The 18,926-nt window shown below is 39.7% G+C and overlaps 1 protein-coding gene, 1 long non-coding RNA gene, 3 other non-coding genes and 1 pseudogene across 16 annotated transcripts in view; all 6 read right to left on the bottom strand.

The window, feature by feature from the left end:
• Positions 1-1,533, bottom strand: part of LOC108301801 — a 3,136-nt gene extending 1,603 nt beyond the window's left edge. Inside the window, exons 1-2 of the long non-coding RNA XR_001824073.2 lie at positions 1,406-1,533; positions 171-337 (exon numbers count right to left, since the gene is read on the bottom strand). This is a non-coding gene — a long non-coding RNA (uncharacterized LOC108301801). The remainder of the gene's footprint in view (positions 1-170; positions 338-1,405) is intronic.
• LOC119470612 lies at positions 1,117-1,199 on the bottom strand (annotated as a pseudogene).
• A 627-nt stretch (positions 1,534-2,160) lies between the features above and the next one.
• The window catches only part of LOC108301798, a 40,773-nt gene continuing 24,007 nt past the window's right edge, over positions 2,161-18,926 (bottom strand). For 4 of the 12 annotated variants that reach the window (XR_005199537.1, XR_005199529.1, XR_001824044.2 and 1 more), the window contains 3 exons: positions 17,613-17,742; positions 14,211-14,319; positions 11,523-11,623 (listed from right to left, as the gene is read on the bottom strand). The gene's annotated coding sequence lies outside the window, so the exon portion shown is untranslated. Of the gene's footprint in view, positions 2,270-3,742; positions 3,873-4,136; positions 4,249-11,036; positions 11,289-11,504; positions 11,624-14,210; positions 14,320-15,068; positions 15,265-16,115; positions 16,221-16,474; positions 16,638-16,672; positions 17,199-17,612; positions 17,743-17,785; positions 17,927-18,926 lie in introns of those variants that run through there. The other 8 variants (XR_001824055.2, XR_005199541.1, XR_001824063.2 and 5 more) reach the window with 7 other exon arrangements.
• Positions 3,427-3,522, bottom strand: LOC119470614. Its single transcript, XR_005199553.1, has one exon. It is a non-coding gene; the product is annotated as a small nucleolar RNA SNORD116 (small nucleolar RNA).
• Positions 11,185-11,276, bottom strand: LOC119470613. The gene has a single exon (XR_005199552.1). It is a non-coding gene; the product is annotated as a small nucleolar RNA SNORD116 (small nucleolar RNA).
• LOC119470661 lies at positions 17,634-17,725 on the bottom strand. The gene has a single exon (XR_005199597.1). It is a non-coding gene; the product is annotated as a small nucleolar RNA SNORD116 (small nucleolar RNA).

Below are 18,926 nucleotides of genomic sequence, written 5' to 3' on the forward strand. Positions count from 1 at the left end.
AAAAAAAAAAGGAAACAAAGGATAATGAAAGCCTTGGATGATTTACCAGCTAATTAATGCCTCACAATGCTATTAACAGATATCCTTCACAAAACCAATTATCTACTTAACTACAGAAAAAAATACAAAAGAAGCCATAAAAAGTAAATTTATTCAACCCTAGATGTTACCTTTGGAGTGCATCCTTTTCTTCTGCCCAGGGAATGGAACAGGTAAGAATGCCAAATTAGCATTTCTTTGGGAAGGCAGTGAGAATTCCATGCAATTCCAAAATCACTTCAAGGTACAGGGAGCATCACAGGAGTTCTGAGACAAAAGCTTCCTAAATGAATGATTCCTGACAACAGTTTGTAATTAATTAGCCACAGTCACTTGACTACCCACATAACTAGAGAATCTGCTTGTTGCTTATAACAGGGTTAGTATAGAAAATCAGCCCCCTGAGTATTACTAAAATTAAAATCTTTCTTAAAATACACAATGACTCAATGAAGGAATATAGCTGTTAGCCAATAATGTCTATTTAAATTCCTAGAATTAGAAATTTCATAATTTCACATTAAAATATTTAATGAAGCATCTAATTAAATCCATCGTCTAACGTTTAGAAAATTGCTTCCTGAGTGACAGGAAAAAGAAAAATATTGTTCTAATCCTTGAAAGTGGGTTAGCAAGCAAATTACAGCATGCAATGAGATAATATGAATACAACCTACTCTTCAATTTTTCATATATTTCTTTTAGTGAAAAAGTAAATAATAAGCAAAGACTAATAATTTCTTTCTAATTGACTAGATAATATACCTATACATGATCATCCTTACTAAGAATATTGTGGCATCTAAAAAATAGTGTGAATGATTCAAGTGCTGGCACAGCCATTTCCACAATGTAAACTCCTCTGATGCTGCTGCCCCAGAGCCTGAATACAAGGTGTCTGAATGCTGCCAGCCACGCACTTAAATCATTGTCATGTAATCCCCAAAGACACACAGGCCTCTGTACACTTCATTTGCTCTAACATATGCGAGAGAGTTAGTTTTCCAATTCCACAGGCCTTTTTGGTACCAGATGCTGACCAAACAATACGTTCCACGTGTTTGCCTGGTATGTGCTGGACCTCAGCTCAAAGAAGTGTCTTGGTCACTCATTTTGTTCAGATTTCCAAGGTTTCCATTTTTTTAAGTCATCATCGATCCAGGCACATTTATAAAAGGGACCTTGAGCCTGAGATATAACTCATCTTTCTGTCACTCGCTAACCCACAGTATTAAATTACAAAGACCGGCATCAGCGCCAGTGAACAGACCCATGACTGACTAGCACAGTGAGGGTCTCCTTGTCATTAGGGTGTCACGACTCGCCGTAAGAAGAATGTCAGTTGCTTTCAGGACAAAATGCTTACCAATATTAGAATTCCCCCAGCCCTTGAGAATGGGAGGGCAGAAGGATTTCCATTACTTTTCTTCACGTCACAACTCAAGTAGAAGGAATAAACTCTTTTATATAAAATCTAGTTCTTGTTCCACATTCACCTTTGAAAATAGAAAAAAATATAGAAAAATAAAAAATGTAAATGTACATTTGCCAACCATGCAAATGGTGTATAAATGTAACAGGTTTATTATGCACAAGTATATTAAATATACTAAATTATTTCTCCACTAGGGTGTCCTAACGTTATTAAAAGCAGAGGAAGTATAAAAATACTAGTAGACAAAGGAGACAGAAACCTCAGATGACTAACCAGATTAGTAGGGCTCACACCGTTTGGATTAACAGACTGTTTGAAAAACCAATTATAATCTTAATTGCTAAAATAGAATAATAGAAATAACCCAGGAAAACACACTTGCTAAAAATTGCAATATTACCTCTGAAGTGCATTGTTCTCACTGCCAGACAAGGAATCTGGTACATGTGACAAAATAAGCAGGTTAGTGGAGCAGTAGTTATAATTTGTAACTCTTGGAAATGTTTTAAATGTTATTCAAAGTACAGAGAAGAAAACATCTTAAAAATGAAGGAAACTGATGCTTCAGACAGCTCATCAGGTTAATAATTCCTAATAGTCTGTATTAACCTATTATTCACAAAACCAAATGACTGACAGTTTTAAAAATAATAAAAATAAATTTACTAAAAATCAGATACTACCTCAGGAGTGTGTTGTTCTGTTTCTTTCCAAATTAGTTAGCTGGTACAAATGACAATATCAGCCCTTCACTGGTTCAGTGGTAAAATTCCATGGAATTGTAACTCACCCAATCTACAAAGTGTAGCAGAAATTAGGGAAGTTATATAACAAAATTTGTCAAATGGAATATTTAGTTACAAGCAAATATAAGAATTCACACTAGACATTCACTCGACCATCCAATGAGTGACAAGAAAAATTATTCTTCCATCTTTGACCACGATAAAATATAAGCTTTTTATCTGAGACATTAGTCTCAAAGCTTCCCTGGCATGCCTAATCAAAGTCATTTATTACAATGAGGATATCTCTTCAAACGCAATGGAAACCTTTGAGGATGTATGAATATAGCCAATGAAATCTATGTAAAAAAGAATTTGAAATATAATCTAAGTTTATTTGAGGCAGCATACAGTTGAAGCCAGCAAAACAGTGGTTTGCTTTTTGATAAGAAAAAATAAAATCTAAAAAACAAGTGTGACAATCCTAGTGGCTGAATTGGCAAGAAAATTAAAATACACTAGAATATTCTACATAGAATACCCTTTTTTCAATTTCCATGTAATTGTTTCACCTAGCTGAAAATAAAAAGTAAGACCAGGAGCAGTGGCTCATGCCTGTAATCCCAGCACTTTGGGAAGACGAGACGAGTGGATCACCTGAGGTTGACAGTTGAGACCACCCTGGTCAACATGGTGAAACTCTGTCTCTACTAAAAATATGAAAATTATCCGGGCATGGTGGCATCTCAGGCTACCTGGAAAGCTGAGGTGGGAGACTCTCTTGAACCTGGGAGGCAAAGGTTGCAGTGAGCCAAGATCATAGAACTGCACTCCAGCCTGGGCAACAGACTGAGACTTCGTCTCAGAAAAAAAGGAAAAGGAAAATCTCATCATATCTTTGGATTTGGACGTTGACCCTCTCATTACCCTCAAGAGACTGATCATCAACTAGAAAATTCTGCGAGCTCAGACAAATGTGTGAATGGCTCAAGGACAGGCACAATAACGTCCATGAGTCTCACTATGTCCTGGTTCCCAGGGTGTATAAACTGTTTCTATAAATGCTGCCAACCAAGTACAAAGAGGGTTGCTATGTCAAAAAACAGCTGGATATTTACAGACCTGAGAACAATTCATTTGCTCTAACATATGTGGGTCAGTTCGTTTTCCAGTACCCCAATCCCTGTGAACTCCCTCTGCATGTCTGCCTGGCATAGTCCCAGTGCTGGACCTCAGCTCACAGAAGTGGCACAAAAATGATTTGGTCACTCATTTTGTTCAGATTCCGATGAAATCCATTTTTTAAATAGTCATCATCGATCCAGGCACATTTTTAAAAGGGACCTTGAGTCTGAGTTATGTGGCAGACACTGAGCACATTTGTCACTCTGGGACACACTGACTCAGGCTATGCAATCATGGAGACCAGCATCACAGTCAATGACCGGCCCACAGTGGATTAGCACAGCCAGGGTCTCATGGTCACCAGAGTGTTACAATTCCCCATGCGGATATGTTGGTATGCTCAGGACAAAAGGCTTACCAGTATTAGAGTTCCCACTGGCCCTTGAGGATGGGAGGGCAGCATTATTCCCAATACTTTCCTTCTTGTCTTGCCTCAAAGGGAAGGATAAATTCATCCATATGAAACCCAGTTCTTGGTATATGTTGTTCTGTAGGAAAAGAGTATGTATATGAGAATCTGAGAAGTACATATAGACATTTTTTGGCCTTGCATAAGACAGGATGTTTCATATATTATTCAAAGTAGAGAAAAGCATAAAATCTTTTAAAAAAGGAGATTGATGCCTAGCTCATCAGAATATTAATGTCTGAAACTGTTAGTATTAACGAACTCTTTATAAACCGAAATTCTTAATTACTTAAAAAAATAAAAAGGCATCACAAAAATAAATTCACTGAAAATTGGATGTTACCTTAGATGTGCATTGGAGTGCTTCCTCACAGCTGTGTTAGCTGGTACAAATGTCAAAATTAGCACTTCACTGGTTTGGCAATGAAATTCCATGGAATTCTATCTTATCCAATCTACAAAGTACAGGGAAAATTAGGAAAGTTGTGAAACAAAATTTGGTTAACGGACTTAATTTGTTAAGCGGTTATAAGAATTCACATTAGATACTCATTGGACCATCTGTATAAAAAGAACAATTATGCTCACATCTTTGATTGAAATTGTATGGAAATAATGTTTTCTAAAACATTTGTCCCAAAGTTCCTCCAGCACATACGCTTCAAAACAACTTTTTTTATTTGAGATGGAGTTCCACTTCTCTTACCCAGGATGGAGTGCAATGGTGTGATCTCGGCTCACTCCAACCTCCATCTCCTGGGTTCGAGCGATTCTCCTGCCTCCGCCTCCTGAATATCTGGGATTACAGGAATGTGCCACCACACCAAGCTAATTTTGTAATTTTTAGTAGAGACAGAGTCTCTCCATGTTAGTCAGACTGGTCTCGAACACCTGACCTCAGGTGATCCACCTATCTTGGCCTCCCCAAGTACTGGCTTTACAGGAAGGAACCAACACACCCGGCCACATTACAACTTTTAATTAATTAACACAGTATTCACCCATGGAGGACATATGAAAATAGCCAATGAAATTCCTGTAAAAATCTAAGACTTTGAAATACATTCCTATCACTTCTAAAAATGTGTGCTCCAACATGTAGTTGAAACTAGCACTGAGACATGTAACAGCTTGCTTGGTTGATGGAAAAACAAAAAAGAAACAACTGTTTCAGTCCTACTGACTGGGTTGGCAATCAAATGAAAATATACTGCAAGATTTCATATAAGATATTTATTCTTTAATTTCCATGTAATTACTTCACTTAAAAGAAAATGAGAAGTGACAAAACCCACCATTAAAGAGGTGGGACTAGGCTTCATGTTTCAACAAAAAAACACAGGAAGCCTAAGTAGCAATGGGACGGTGTTCTTGACCACCCAGCAGTGCCTCCAGGTCAGCAGAAGAGGCGGGCCTAACCTCCCAGTGTAAACAAATAGACACAGGAAGCTTACCTAGTAACCTAAAGGGGTCCCTAGAAACCCAGTGGTGCCTAGACAGGCAGACAAGCAACCTCATCAAGCAGCTCCCTAAGATCACAGCCAGGTAAATCCATTAAGATGGAAAAAAAAAACAGCACAGAAAAGATGAAACCATCAAAGACCAGAGCACCTCTTCTCCTTCAAGGGATCATAACTCCTCAACAACATGGGAACCCAACATGACTGAGAAAGAGTGCAACGAATTGACAGCAACAGGCTTCAGAAGGTGGATAATAACAAACTTTTCTGAGCTAAAGGAAAATGTTCTAACTCAATGCAAAGAAACCAAAAGCCTTGAAAAAAGGTTAGATGAAATGCTAACTAGAATAACCAGCTTAGAGAAGAACATAAATGACTTGATGGAGTTGAAAAACACAGCACAAGAACTATGTGAAGCAAACACAAGTTTTAATAGCCGAATCGATCAAGTAGAATAAAAGATATCAGAGATTGAAGATCAACTCAATGACATAAAAAGAGAAGGCAATACAAGAGAAAATAGAGTGAAAAGAAATGAACAAACCCTTCAAGAAATACGGGATTATGTGAAAAGACCTAATCTACACTTGATCGATGTACTTGAATATGATTGGCAGAATGAATCCAAGCTGGAAAACACATTCCAGAATATTATCCAGGAGAACTTCCCAAGCCTAGCAAGGCAGTCCAACATTCAAATCCAAGAAATACAGAGAACTCCACAAAGATATTCCTCAGGAAGAGCAACCCCAAGGCACCTAATTGTCAGATTCACCAGGGTTGAAATGAAGGAAAAAATGCTAAGGGCAGCCAGAGAGAAAGGTCAGGTCACCCACAGACGGAAGCCAATCAGACTCAGAGTGGATCTCTCAGCAGAAACCCTACAAGCTAGAAGAGAGTGGGGGCCAATATTCAACATGCTTAAAGAAAAAAAAGGATGAGTTCATTTCCTTTGTAGGGACTTGGATGAATCTGGAAACCATCATTCTCGGCAAATTGATGCAAGAAGAGAAAACCATACGTCGCATGTTCTCACTCATAGGTGAGTGTTGAACAATGAGAACACGTGGACTCAGGGAGAGGAGCATCACACACTGGGGGCTGTTGGGGGGGCTAGAGGAGGGACAGCAGAGGGTGGGAAGTATGGGGAGGGATAACATGGGGAGAAATGCTGGATATAGTATGTACCTATACAGCAACCCTGCATGACTTGCACATGTACCCCAGAACCTAAAGTTAAATAAATAAATAAAAGAACTTTCAACCCAGAATCTCATATCCAGCCAAACTAAGCTTCTTAAGTGAGGGAGAAATAAAATCCTTTATGGACAAGCAATTACTGAGAGATTTTATCATCACTAGACCTGTCCTACAAGAGCTCCTGAAAGAAACACTAAGCACAGAAAGGAACAAGTACCAGCCACTGCAAAAGCACACCAAATGGCAAATACCAAAAATGCAATGAAGAAACTGACTAAACTAATGGGCAAGAAAACCAGCCAATAACAAAATGGCAGGATCAAATTAACACATAATAATATTAACATCAAATGTAAACAGTCTAAACTCCCCAATCAAAAGACACAGACTGGCAAACTGGATAAAACGTCAAGACCCATTGGTGTGCCATATTCAGGAAACCCATCTCACATACAAAGACACACATAGACCCAAAATAAAGGAATGGAAGATTTACCAAGCAAATGGAGAACAAAAAAAAGCAGGGGTTGCAATCCTAGTCTCTGATAAAACAGACTTCAAACCAACAAAGATCAAAAGAGACAAAGAAGGGCATTACATAATGGTAAAAGGATCAATCCAACAAGAAGAGCTAACTATCCTAAATACATATGCACCCAACACAGGAGCACACAGATATATAAAACAAGTTCTTAATGACCTAAAATGGGATTTAGACTCCCACACAATAATAGTGGGAGACTTCAACACTCCACTGTCAATATTAGATCAACGAGCCAGAAAATTAACAAGGATATCCAGGACTTGAATACAGAGCTGGACCAAGCAGACCTAATAGACATTTACAGAACACTCCACCCCAAATCCACAGAATATACATTTTTCTCAGCACCACATCACACTTACTCAAAAATTGACCATATAATTGGAAGCAAATCGCTCCTCAGCAAATGCAAAAGAACAGAAATCATAACAAACAGTCTATCAGACCACAGCACAATCAGATTAGAACTCAGGATTAAGAAACACACTCAAATCTGCACAACCACTTGGAAACTGAACAACTTGCTTCTGAGTGTTGACTGGATAAACAATGAAATGAAGGCAGAAATAAAGATGTTCTTTGAAACCAATTAGAATGAAGACACGACTTACCAGAATCTCTGGGACACCTTTAAAGCAGTGTTGAGAGGGAAATTTATTGCAATAAATGCTCACATAAGAAACAAGGAAAGATCTAAAATTGGCACCCTATCATCAAAATTGAAAGAGCTATAGGAGGCAGATCAAAAAATCTCAAAAGCTAGCAGAAGACAAGAAATAACTAAGATCAGAGCAGAACTGAAGGAGACAGAGACACAAAAAACCCTTCAAAAAGAATCAGTAAATCCAGGAGATGGCTTTTTGAAAAGACCGACAAAATAGACCGCTAGCCAGAATAATAAAAAAGAAAAGAGGGAAAAATCAAATAGATGCAATAAAAAAAGATAAAGGGGATATCACCACTGATCCCACGGAAATACAAATTACCATCAGAGATTACTACAAACGGCTCTATGCACATATACCAGTAAACCAGGAAAAAATGGATAAATTCCTGGACACTTGTACTCTACCAAGACTAAACCAGGAGGAACCCTGAATAGACCAACAACAAGGGCTGAAATTGAGGCAGGAATCAATAGCCTATCACCCAAAAAAAGTCCAGGTCCAGACTGGTTCTCAGCTGAATTCTACCAGACGTACAAAGAGGAGCTGGTACGATTCCTTCTGAAACTATATCAAACAATACAAAAACAGGGAATCCTCCCTAACTTATTGTATGAGACCAACATCATCCTGATACTAAAACCTGGCAGAGACTCAACTAAAAAAGAAAACTTCAGGCCAACATCCATGATGAACATCGACGCAAAAATCTTCAATAAAATACTGGCAAACTGAATGCAACAGCACATCAAAAAGGCTTCATCCCAGGGATGAAAGGCTGATTCAACATACTCAAGTCCATAAATGTAATCCATCACATAAACAGAACCAAAGAAAAAACCACATGATTATCTCAATAGATGCAGAGAAGGCCTTTGACAAAATTCAACAGCCCTTTATGCTAAAAACTCTCAATAAACTAGGTATTGATGGACCCTATCATAAAATGATATAAGCTACTTATGACAAACCGACAGCCAATATCATACTGAATAGGCAAAAGCTGGAAGAATTCCCTTTGAAATCAGGCACTAGATAAGGATGCCCTCTCTCACCACTCCCATTCAGTATCATATTAGAAGTTCTAGCCAGAGCAATTAGGCAAGAAAAAGAAATAAGGTGTATTCAATTAGGAAAGGAGGAAGTCAAATTGTCTCTATTTGCAGATGACATGATTGTATATTTAGATGACCCCATTGTCTCAGCCCAAAATCTTCTCAAACTGACAAGCGACTTCAGCAAAGTCTCGGGATAGAAAATCAATGTGTAGAAATCACAAGAATTCCGATATACTAATAACAGACAAGCAGAGTGCCAAATCAAGAGCAAACTCCCATTCACAATTGCTACAAAGAGAATAAAACACCTAGGAATACAACTAACAAAGGATGTAAAGGACCTCTTCAAGGAGAACTACAAACCACTGCTAAACGAAGTAAAAGAGGACACAAATAGATGGAAAAACATTCCATGCTCATGGTTAGGAAGAAAGAATACCGTGAAAATGGCCATATTGCCCAAAGTATAGATTCAACGCTATCCCTATCAAGATACTAATGACCTTCTTCACAGAACCGAAGAAAAACACTTTAAACTTCATATGGAATCACAAGAGATTCCGCATAGCCAAGACAATCCTAAGCAAAAAGAACAAAGTTGGAGGCATCACACTGCCGGGCTTCAAACTATATTACAAGGCTACAGTAATCAAAACAGCATGGTACTGGTACCAAAACAGAGACATAGACCAATGGAACAGAAGAGAGGCCTCAGAAGCAACACCACACATCTACAACCATCTGATCTTTGATAAACCTGACAAAAACAAGCAATGGGGAAAGGACTCCATGTTTAATAAATGGTGTTGGGAAAACTGGCTAGCAGTGTGCAGAAAGCAGAAACTGGACCCCTTCCTGTCACCTTACACTAAAATTAACTCCAGATGGATTAAAGGTTTAAACATAAAACCTAACACCATAAAAACACTAGAAGAAAACATAGGCAAAACCATCAAGGACATAGGCATAGGCAAGGACTTCATGACTAAAACACCAAAGGAAATGGCAACAAAAGCCAACACAGACAAATGGGATCTAATTAAAATTCAGAGCTTCTGTACAGCAAATGAAACCATCATTAGAGTGAACTGGCAACCAAGAAAATAGGAAAAAATTTTTGCAGTCTACCCATCTGACAAAGGGCTAATATCCAGAATCTGCAAAGAACTAAAACAGATATACAAGAAAAAAACAACCCCATACAAAAATGAGCGAAGGATATGAACAGACACTTTGCACTTTGCAAAAGAAGACATACATGAGGCCAACAAACACATGAAAAAATGCTCATCATCACTGGTCATTAGAGAAATGCAAATCAAAACCACATTGAGATACCATCTCATGCTAGTTAGAATGGTGAACATTAAAAAATCTGGAGACAACAGATGCTGGAGAGGCTGTGGAGAGAAAGGAACACTCTTACCCTGTTGGTAGGAGTGTAAATTAGTTAAACCATTGTGGAAGACAGTGTGGCAATTTCTCAAGGATCTAGAAATAGAAATTCCATTTGACCCAGCAATCCCATTACTGAGTATATACCCAAAGAACTATAAATCATTCTACTATAAAGACACATGCACACGTATGTTCATTGCAGCCCTGTGTACAATAGCAAAGACCTGGAACCAACCCAAATGCCCATCAATGATAGACTGGACAAAGACAATGTGGCACATATACATCATGGAGTACTACGCAGCCATAAAACACGACAAGTTCGTGTCCTCTGTAGGGGCTTGGATGAATCTGGAAATCATCATTCTCAGCAAAATGACACAAGAACAGAAAACCAAACACCGCATGTTCTCATTCATAGGCAGGTGTTGAACAATGAGAACACGTGGACTCAGGGAGAAGAGCATCACACACTGGGGGCAGGGGAGGGACAACGGGGGGTGGGGAGGGATAATACGGGGAGAAATGCCGCATATAGTCAAAGGGGGAATAGAGGCAGCAAACCATCTGGTTATGTATGCACCTATGCAACAACCCTGCATGACCTACACATGTACCCTAGAATCTAAAGTAAAAAATATATATATATATATAAAAAAGGAAGAATATCACAAATTAAAAAAAAAAAAAAAGAAAATGAGAAGTAAAAACCTGTGATATTTTTGAATGCTCATATCTCTTTGCCATCAAGTGACACATCATCAAACCAGAACCTTCTGGGCACTCACACAAATGTCTGAATGGCTCGTGGGTTCACACAATGATTTCCTGTAAATCCCATAATTCCTGTGCTGGCTCCCCAGTGTCTGGTAGTGTGTAAGTGCTACCAGCCAAGCACTTGAAGAGTCTCGATCTTACCTTCAACTACATATTGATAGGTAATTATCCAATAATTTCCTCTACTGTATGAGAGCTCATTCATTTTCTGATTCCACAGGCCATTTTGGCACCAGTGCTGATCAAACTGAATGACTTCCACGTGTTTCTCTGGCATGGCCCCTGTGCTGGACCTCAGCTCACAGAAGTGGCACAGAAGTGGTTTGGTCACTCATTTTGTTCAGATTCCAATGAGATCCATTTTTAAGTCATCATCGATCCAGGCACATTTACAAAAGGGACCTTGAGCCTGAGACATGCGGCAGACACTGAGCACACAGCTATCTGTTACATCTGGAGACACTGACCCACACTAGTCAATCACATGGAGCCCAGCATCACAGTCAGTGACCAGCCCATGGCTGACTAGCACAGCCAGGCTCTCATGGTCACTGCAGTGTCATGATGCCCTAAGAGGAAATGCTGGGATTCTCAGGATAAAATGCTTACCAGTATCAAGCATTTGAAGGTTTTGACGTCAGACGTATTCATATTACACTCCATTCTGTCACTTCTTGAGGTAGAAAAAATAACTTTCATATAAAAATCTTTGCTGGTTCCACACTGAACTACAACAATAGAGAAAAGGTGAGCAAAGATGTATAACACAGACATTCATTACTCAAATGGCCTGGGGATGCCCACGCTGTAGGCGTTCTCACATGCACAGCTTCATTGTTCCCTACACTGAAGAATCCTTTCCCATATTTCATGAGGCTACTGACTGATTGACCCAGGTTAACCCATATGATGGAGCTGCCTAACCTAAGATACTCTTGTCATTCTTATGGTCCAGAGTCTCCACCCTCCACATAGACCCGGCATCTCGGAGAAAACCCTTCACCATCCCAGGAAGTATCAGTAGGTGCTAGTTGGAAGCCCAGTAACATCAGATAAGCTAAGCATCAAAACATACCCCCTCAGCTCTGATAGCTAGGTTGCCTACAAAAAACATGGCCTACAAAAGCAGGACAGGAATTAAACCTAAACAGGGAACATGCCTGCTAAAATAAAACACTTGAATAGATTAAGATTCCCCTAACTTAAAAAGGAAAAAAATGCAGGATAAACTAAAACATTACCCATCTAATGAGAACTGGAAAAATCATAATTGGAAGGAAAATCATAAGGAGGATAAGAAAAGACAGTTAACCAAGCCAACCAACCTCAAGATTAACCAAATGTTGTGGTTATTGGGTAAGAAGCTAAAAATAGTCACGGTAAAAATGCTTTGGCAATTAATCATTAAGCTTCTTGAAAAAAAGTAAAAACTAGAAATCTCAGAGAGGTAGAAGTTTTTTTGTTTTTTTTTTTAAAAGAATGAAGTGACAAAATAGAACTGAAAAATTAAAAAATAATAGTAGTAATTTAGCATAGAACAACGAAATTTAGCTAATTTGGACCTGAAAGAAAATACTCTGAAAAAAACAAAACAAAACACAACAAAACAAAACAGTTTCATGGACCTGTGTCTGATACAAGGACGTCGGTTGAAAATAATTAAAATTTTTTTTTTTTTTTTTTTGGAAACAAGAGTCTCTGTCAGCCAGGCGTGTGTGCAGTGACGCGATCTTAGTTTGCTGCAACCTTCATCTCCCAGGTTCAGGTGATTCTCTTGCCTCAGCCTCCTGAGTAGCTGGGAATACAGGTGCATGGCACCATGTCTGGCTAATTTTTGTATATTTGGTAGAGATGGGGTTTTGCCATTTTTGGCCAGGCTGGTCTCAAACTGCTGACCTCAGGTGATCCACCTGCTTCAGAGGCTGAGGCAGGAGAATCACTTAAACCTGGGAGGTCAAGGTTGTAATGAGCCAAGATTGCATCACTGCAGTACATCCTGGGAGACAGAGCAAGACTCTATCTCAAAAAAAATTATAATTATTTTCAACGTCAGCTCTCTGTGTCACATACAGGTTCATGAGGCTATGTTCATTTTCTTTCAGAGTATTTTTCAGAGCAAGACTCCATCTCAAAAAAAAAAAAAAGTAGTACAAGAAGGTGTGATGAAAATGTCACACAAAATAGGGGATACCAATAAAAAGACAGGTATTATTTAAAAGAACCAAATGAAAATGTTATCTATAAGAAACTAAGGACAGAGAGGTTAAAAATTAAAACAAGAGGAAGACATACAAGTAGAATCAAAAGGCTAACATGTTTACATTAATTATCAGGCAAAGCAGCCTTCAAAACAATATATCAGCCTTCAAAACAATATATCTTAAGAGAGAGACTACAAAAGAATCTAAGTAATTGATCACGAAAACGTAACAATACTATATGTGTATGTACCTAAAACAAGATCTATAAAGTATACAAAGCAAAAACTAATAAAATTAAAAGAACAAATAGGAATTAGATGACATCAACATCACAATCACCCAATTAGATTTTTTTTGGTGGGGGACGGAGTCTCGCTCTGTCACTCAGGCAATCTCTGCCTCCTAGGTTCAGGTGATTCTCCTGAGTCTCCTGCCTCAGCCTCCCGAGTAGCTGGGATTACAGGTGCCTGCCACCATGACTGGCTAATTTTTTGTATTTTTAGCAGAGACGGGGTTTCACCATGTTGGCCAGGCTGGTCTTGAACTCCTGACCTCAAGTGATCCACCTGCTTTGGCCTCCCAAAGTGCTGGGATTATAGGTGTAAGCCACCACACCTGGCCCCAATTTGATTTTCATGGCATTAAAGGAGCCATACAAACTAACAGAAGAATGTGCACTCTTTTATCATGCACATCAAAGCATTAATAAAGACAGACTTATTGGGGACAAAAAAGATAATGTTAACTAGAGTTAAACTAATTGCATTTTTATCAAATATCTAATATGGTTGTCACAATATAAATCAGTAAAACACCTGAAAATACAATAATACTGAAAGTAAAACAATGCATTCTAAATAACTCCTAGGTTGGTGAAGATTTCACAAGGGCAATTAGAGAACACTTGGAAAGGAATTAAAATAAACACAACATAAAAACATTTGTTTTTTCCATGTAGATACTCTGCTAGCACTAGTAAAAGAAAGCCATCAAGAAAATTCACATGCCATGAAGAGCATAAGTAAAACTTCCTTCTGCATCTAGAAACACATTTTAGGACACATTTTAGAAAAGAAGAATACTTACAAACATGAGCAGTCCAGTTGCTTGTTACCAGCTCTATGGCTTATTTATCCAAAGCACTCTCTCACATCTTGAAGTGTGAATGAAAACATAAATCTTCTTTAAATCCATATTTGCATGAGTTTTCGTGGCAACTACACCTATGAAGGGTGCAGGAAGCACATGCCCCCTTAATTATGGAGGCAGGCATTGGTCAACAATCACGAAGCAATGTTGTTTTGTATAATACATGTTGTGCCTTTAACTGAATTAATAACATTTAAAATAGAAATCGTTTTCACTTCACTCAGAAAAAAACTTCAGTGTACAATTCTCTCATTTCAATCTCAGCAAACATGCAGAATATCAATCCATCTCAAAAAAAGCTCACACCTGTAATCCTAGCACTGTGGGAGGTGGAGGCAGAAGAATCACTTGAAGCCAGGAGTTCAAGGTCACCCTTGGCAACAAAGAGACACTGTCTGTACAAAATTTTTTTTGGAAAATTTATCCAGGCATAGTGGCCTGTACCTGTAGTTCCAGCTATGCAGAAGGCTCAGGAGGGAGCACAGCTTGGACCCAGGAGTTCGAGACTGTAGTAAGCTGTAATTGTACCACTGCACTCCAATCGGGGTGATGGAGTGAGACCCTGTCTGAAAAAAGAAGAAAACAAAACAAAACAAAAAAATGGATGGTGACTTTGGCTAACAGCAGGCAACAGAGATTGCCATAGACCCCTGGCCTAAAAGACATTGCTTCTCATGGGTGCTCCCTGACAGTTTGTATACCTTCTTTCTCACAACAGATCTGACAAGAACATCTACCTCATGTATTGGAGCTATCAAAGTGGCATGCACTGGACCAATGCAAAATTACCAGAGAATAAAATTTCTGCAAAAACATGCAGCACCTCCAGGACACCAGGCAGGAATAGTGGCAATTCAACTGGAGTGAAGAAGCCTGACTCAAATTACTTAACTGTTCACCACCATTTAGCCAAAGTGCACTTCACAGGTACCCTGGGGAGTCCAAAGGATAACAGTAAAGTTGCATGCAGAAAACTGCAAAATAACTATCTTGAAGTATGTCGGCACTTCTGCTTTTCCCTTTCATTATCACAATCAGCAAATAGAAGGTATCAGAGGAAAACTTTTACATGAACCTATGTTTCTGCGAGTACCATCATCACTCCTGGAACAGAAGAATCTCGAAGGCAAATACAAATCCTACTGAAACTGCCACTGCTACAGTGGTGAAAAGCCGAAGACCTTCACTAGTGCTCAAACTGTGTACTCTGAGGAACCAAAACACTATGTATCACAACATGTTATTTCTAGATGTCACTCCAAACTGACTAACCTTGTCATTAAAACAAACAGAACACCAACTAAAAATCAGGGAGGCTTTGATGTACTGGTAGTCATGTATTTTTTTTTTTTGGAGACAGAGTCTCGCTCTGTCACCCAGGCTGAACTGCAGTGTGCAATCTCAGCTCATCTGCCTCCTAGGTTCAAGCAATTCTCCTGCCTCAGCCTCCTGAGTAGCTGGGACTACAGGTGTGTGCAGCCACACCTGGCTAATTTTTATAGTTTTAGTAGAGATGGGGTTTCTCATGTTGGCTAGGATGTTTTGATCTCTTGACCTCATGATTCACCTGCCTTGGCCTCCCAAAGTGCTGAGATTACAGGAATGAGCCACCACACCCAGTTGGCAATCACGGATTTTACATGGAAAATTAAATCTCATATTTTGCTCACTGAAATGTGCTGAACACAACTGATAAATCAAACCATCACAAGAGTGCGTGTGAGATAGCTATGGAGGTGAAAACAAGAATTGTATCTCCCAGAATACCTGCACACAAACAAGTATGGTAGGATAGAAGTCAGTCTAGGTATGAAACACTGCACCCAGAATTACCTGTGAAAGGCAAGGCAAGGCTGCACCAATGGTTTACGTATGCCTCTGTGGAAAACACAACCATCCTGGAAACTGAAGTATGTCTTCTAGGCTCCATCATTGTCAGACACTTTAACATAACCCATAGAAAAACTTTGAAAAGCTACAGAAAAATAAGCCAACAAACAACAGATAAAGCCAACTAAGTATTACACAAATAATTAGCATAAGTGGAAATTCTTCTGGCTTTACTAGTACAATCCTTTGGGTTATCCCTCCAGAGATATAAAAAAATGAGTGGTTAAATATTTTGTGACTTGAGTGTGAGAGAAAATGACATCACTGAGTACAGTCACACAAACATTGACCCCAATTCAAGGTAACACCTGTCACTGACATGCACATTTGGTCCCTTACTAAAATACGAAGAGGCCACGTTACAAACTATGTTTGTGTATCTTCTAACTCCAGAAGAGGCAAAAACCATGAAGATATATTAGAACACCAACAGTACAGGAGAATGACAAGTCTCCTTTCTATGCAACTCCATACTCTCTTACATATGGAATCTGTATCTGTGCTGGAAGCATATCAAATCCAAGTCCACATTTAAATAGAAAAGGTATATGCACAAACAAAAATAAAATGTAAAATTTCTGGTAGGGTCCTCCTGGTCCCAGGAGGGGGACCTTGCTTTTTCTCTTATTCTGACCAGTGGCTGAGTACAGCTGTGTAAGTTAGAAGAGTTAATGACAAACAGAGTCATGAGCTCCTCCGCCACTGTGTTAGTTATTGATGGGGTTGGTAAAATGGAAGATGGAAGGGTTCTGCAGAGAGATACCTAGGGAGCCCACAGCCACAGCCCTCCAAACTGGGGAGTCTTCTGTGGCTGCAGAAGCAGCGACTCCAACTCCCACCTGCTGGAGTCAGGAATGGAGAAAAAAAGAGAAAAAAAGGAAAATCAGGCAGAGCCACTTTCCTCAAACTAGCTAGGGCTCCAGGTGGTCTGTGGTGGCAGCAGTGGCAAAAGCCAGTCAGGCTCCACCTGGCAAGGCAAAGGGGCAACAGAAGTGGGAGATACGGTGTGGAGCACAGGTCAGGCCAGGCGGAGCGTGCTTCACTTGCTTATGCAGGCATTCACCTTGGAGGACCAAAAAAGGGTTTTTCAGGTCCTCTCCAGTGAATATATGCACACCCTACTATTTACTATGCTTTATGGCCAGTGGCCTAGCCATCTTGGGTGATATGCCTAGCATTCACTGGGAACATTATGTAGGCAATATTCTACTAAATTCCACAAATTTAAGTCTTCTGAAGAACCCAACTTCCTCTAAGGGCTGAGGGACTGCAGAGCTAGAACAAGACAAACAGAGACGGGCTGCCAGCTAACTCTCCCTGTTCCACCTGCACATTCACTTACTAGTGCATACAGTATGTGTGCTACCCTGCCGTCACAGAAAGAAGTCATTCACACAAGGAATCTCCTGTGCACAGAAGCCTGGACAAAGCCGATGCAACCTGCGTCAATGAATGGAAGCTGTCCCTCTTTATCTACCCGCTGTTGGAGCAATGTGCTGGACCTCAGCTTGACGAGGATGACGGTATAGGGTTTTCACTCATTTTGTTCAGCTTTCCAAGGAATGCATGTATAAAAGTCATCATTGATCCACGCACAGTCTTTGTACCTGCAAAGACGGGATAACAGGATTTTGGGAAATGGACATTTACCGTCCTGAGGGATCCGCCAGCACGTGGAGAGGCCCACGCCACACGTGCCACACATGGCCTGGGGCTCCCTGCCATCTCCAGGAATCTCCCATGACAAAGATCATCCATCACAGCCTCTGGCCTTCTTCCATGCCAGACCATCTAGGAATTGGAAGCAAAACAGGTATGCTTGAGAAAGGGAAGCAGGTACACAGGTCTCAAGAGCCATATCATTCATTCCGCTGTGGTTCATCCTGTATCTACTTCCCACAAGCTACTACAGAAGGAACCAGAAGTACTATAATTGGTGGGTGTGGTCTGGTTGAGTAACAACTAAGTTTTGCTGGCAGCCATAAATGACAAGATACAAACAAACCCACTGCTTCAGGCAATTTAAAAAAAACTACAAGCCTCTGTAGCTCTGTATTGCTTGTGGCTAAGGACTGGTATTCCAAGAACTTTTGCCAGTAATCAAAGAACACATTTAAAGGCTTACTGATCCAAGATTGGGCAGAAAAGCAGAATAAGACCTGGGAACTTAATCTGTGCTGCAAACCACAGGAAGTAGAATTTATGGAGAAGAAAAATGCTCTGTCGAAGAAACAAATTAATCTCTTGAGAGAAATCCTTGCACTTAGAACCTGAATGATGGTTTCATGGAAACTCTACATGGCATGAATGAGGCTTCCAGCATAAGAGAAAAGTTGGCTTGTGAATATCTGCTGGGCATAAAGAGTCTAATGGGAACCTTGAAGATATGGAAAATTACCCAACACTGCCTTAATACTGGACCCAAGTCCACATGAGATACTCTAATTTTGTGTTCTTCCTGCCACACAACACCTGGGCTGTGAAACCTGCAATAAGATTTAGATAGAAAACTGCCTTTGCCCTTAGGGAGGAGGTCACCACTACTCCAAACCTGACTTCTAATGTCCTTCTTGTTATAGGGCCCCAAAAGATGTATCCACAATGGCCAGACAGTGCCCCCCAAACAATGGAAATTCCAGTAGCACATGGACAGCAGAATGATCCAGACTTAGCACTGCAGAGAGTACAAATACAACTACAAGGACACAAAATATCTTAAAAAGGCCTCCTGGAAAAGTTTCCAGATCACTGAGATTAGTGCAGGACGAAGAGACTAACACCAGACTCAATA

The sequence above is a fragment of the Cebus imitator genome, unplaced genomic scaffold, assembly GCF_001604975.1.
Source record: "Cebus imitator isolate Cc_AM_T3 unplaced genomic scaffold, Cebus_imitator-1.0 Scaffold36, whole genome shotgun sequence".
In the NCBI taxonomy this organism is placed as follows: Eukaryota; Metazoa; Chordata; class Mammalia; order Primates; family Cebidae; genus Cebus; species Cebus imitator.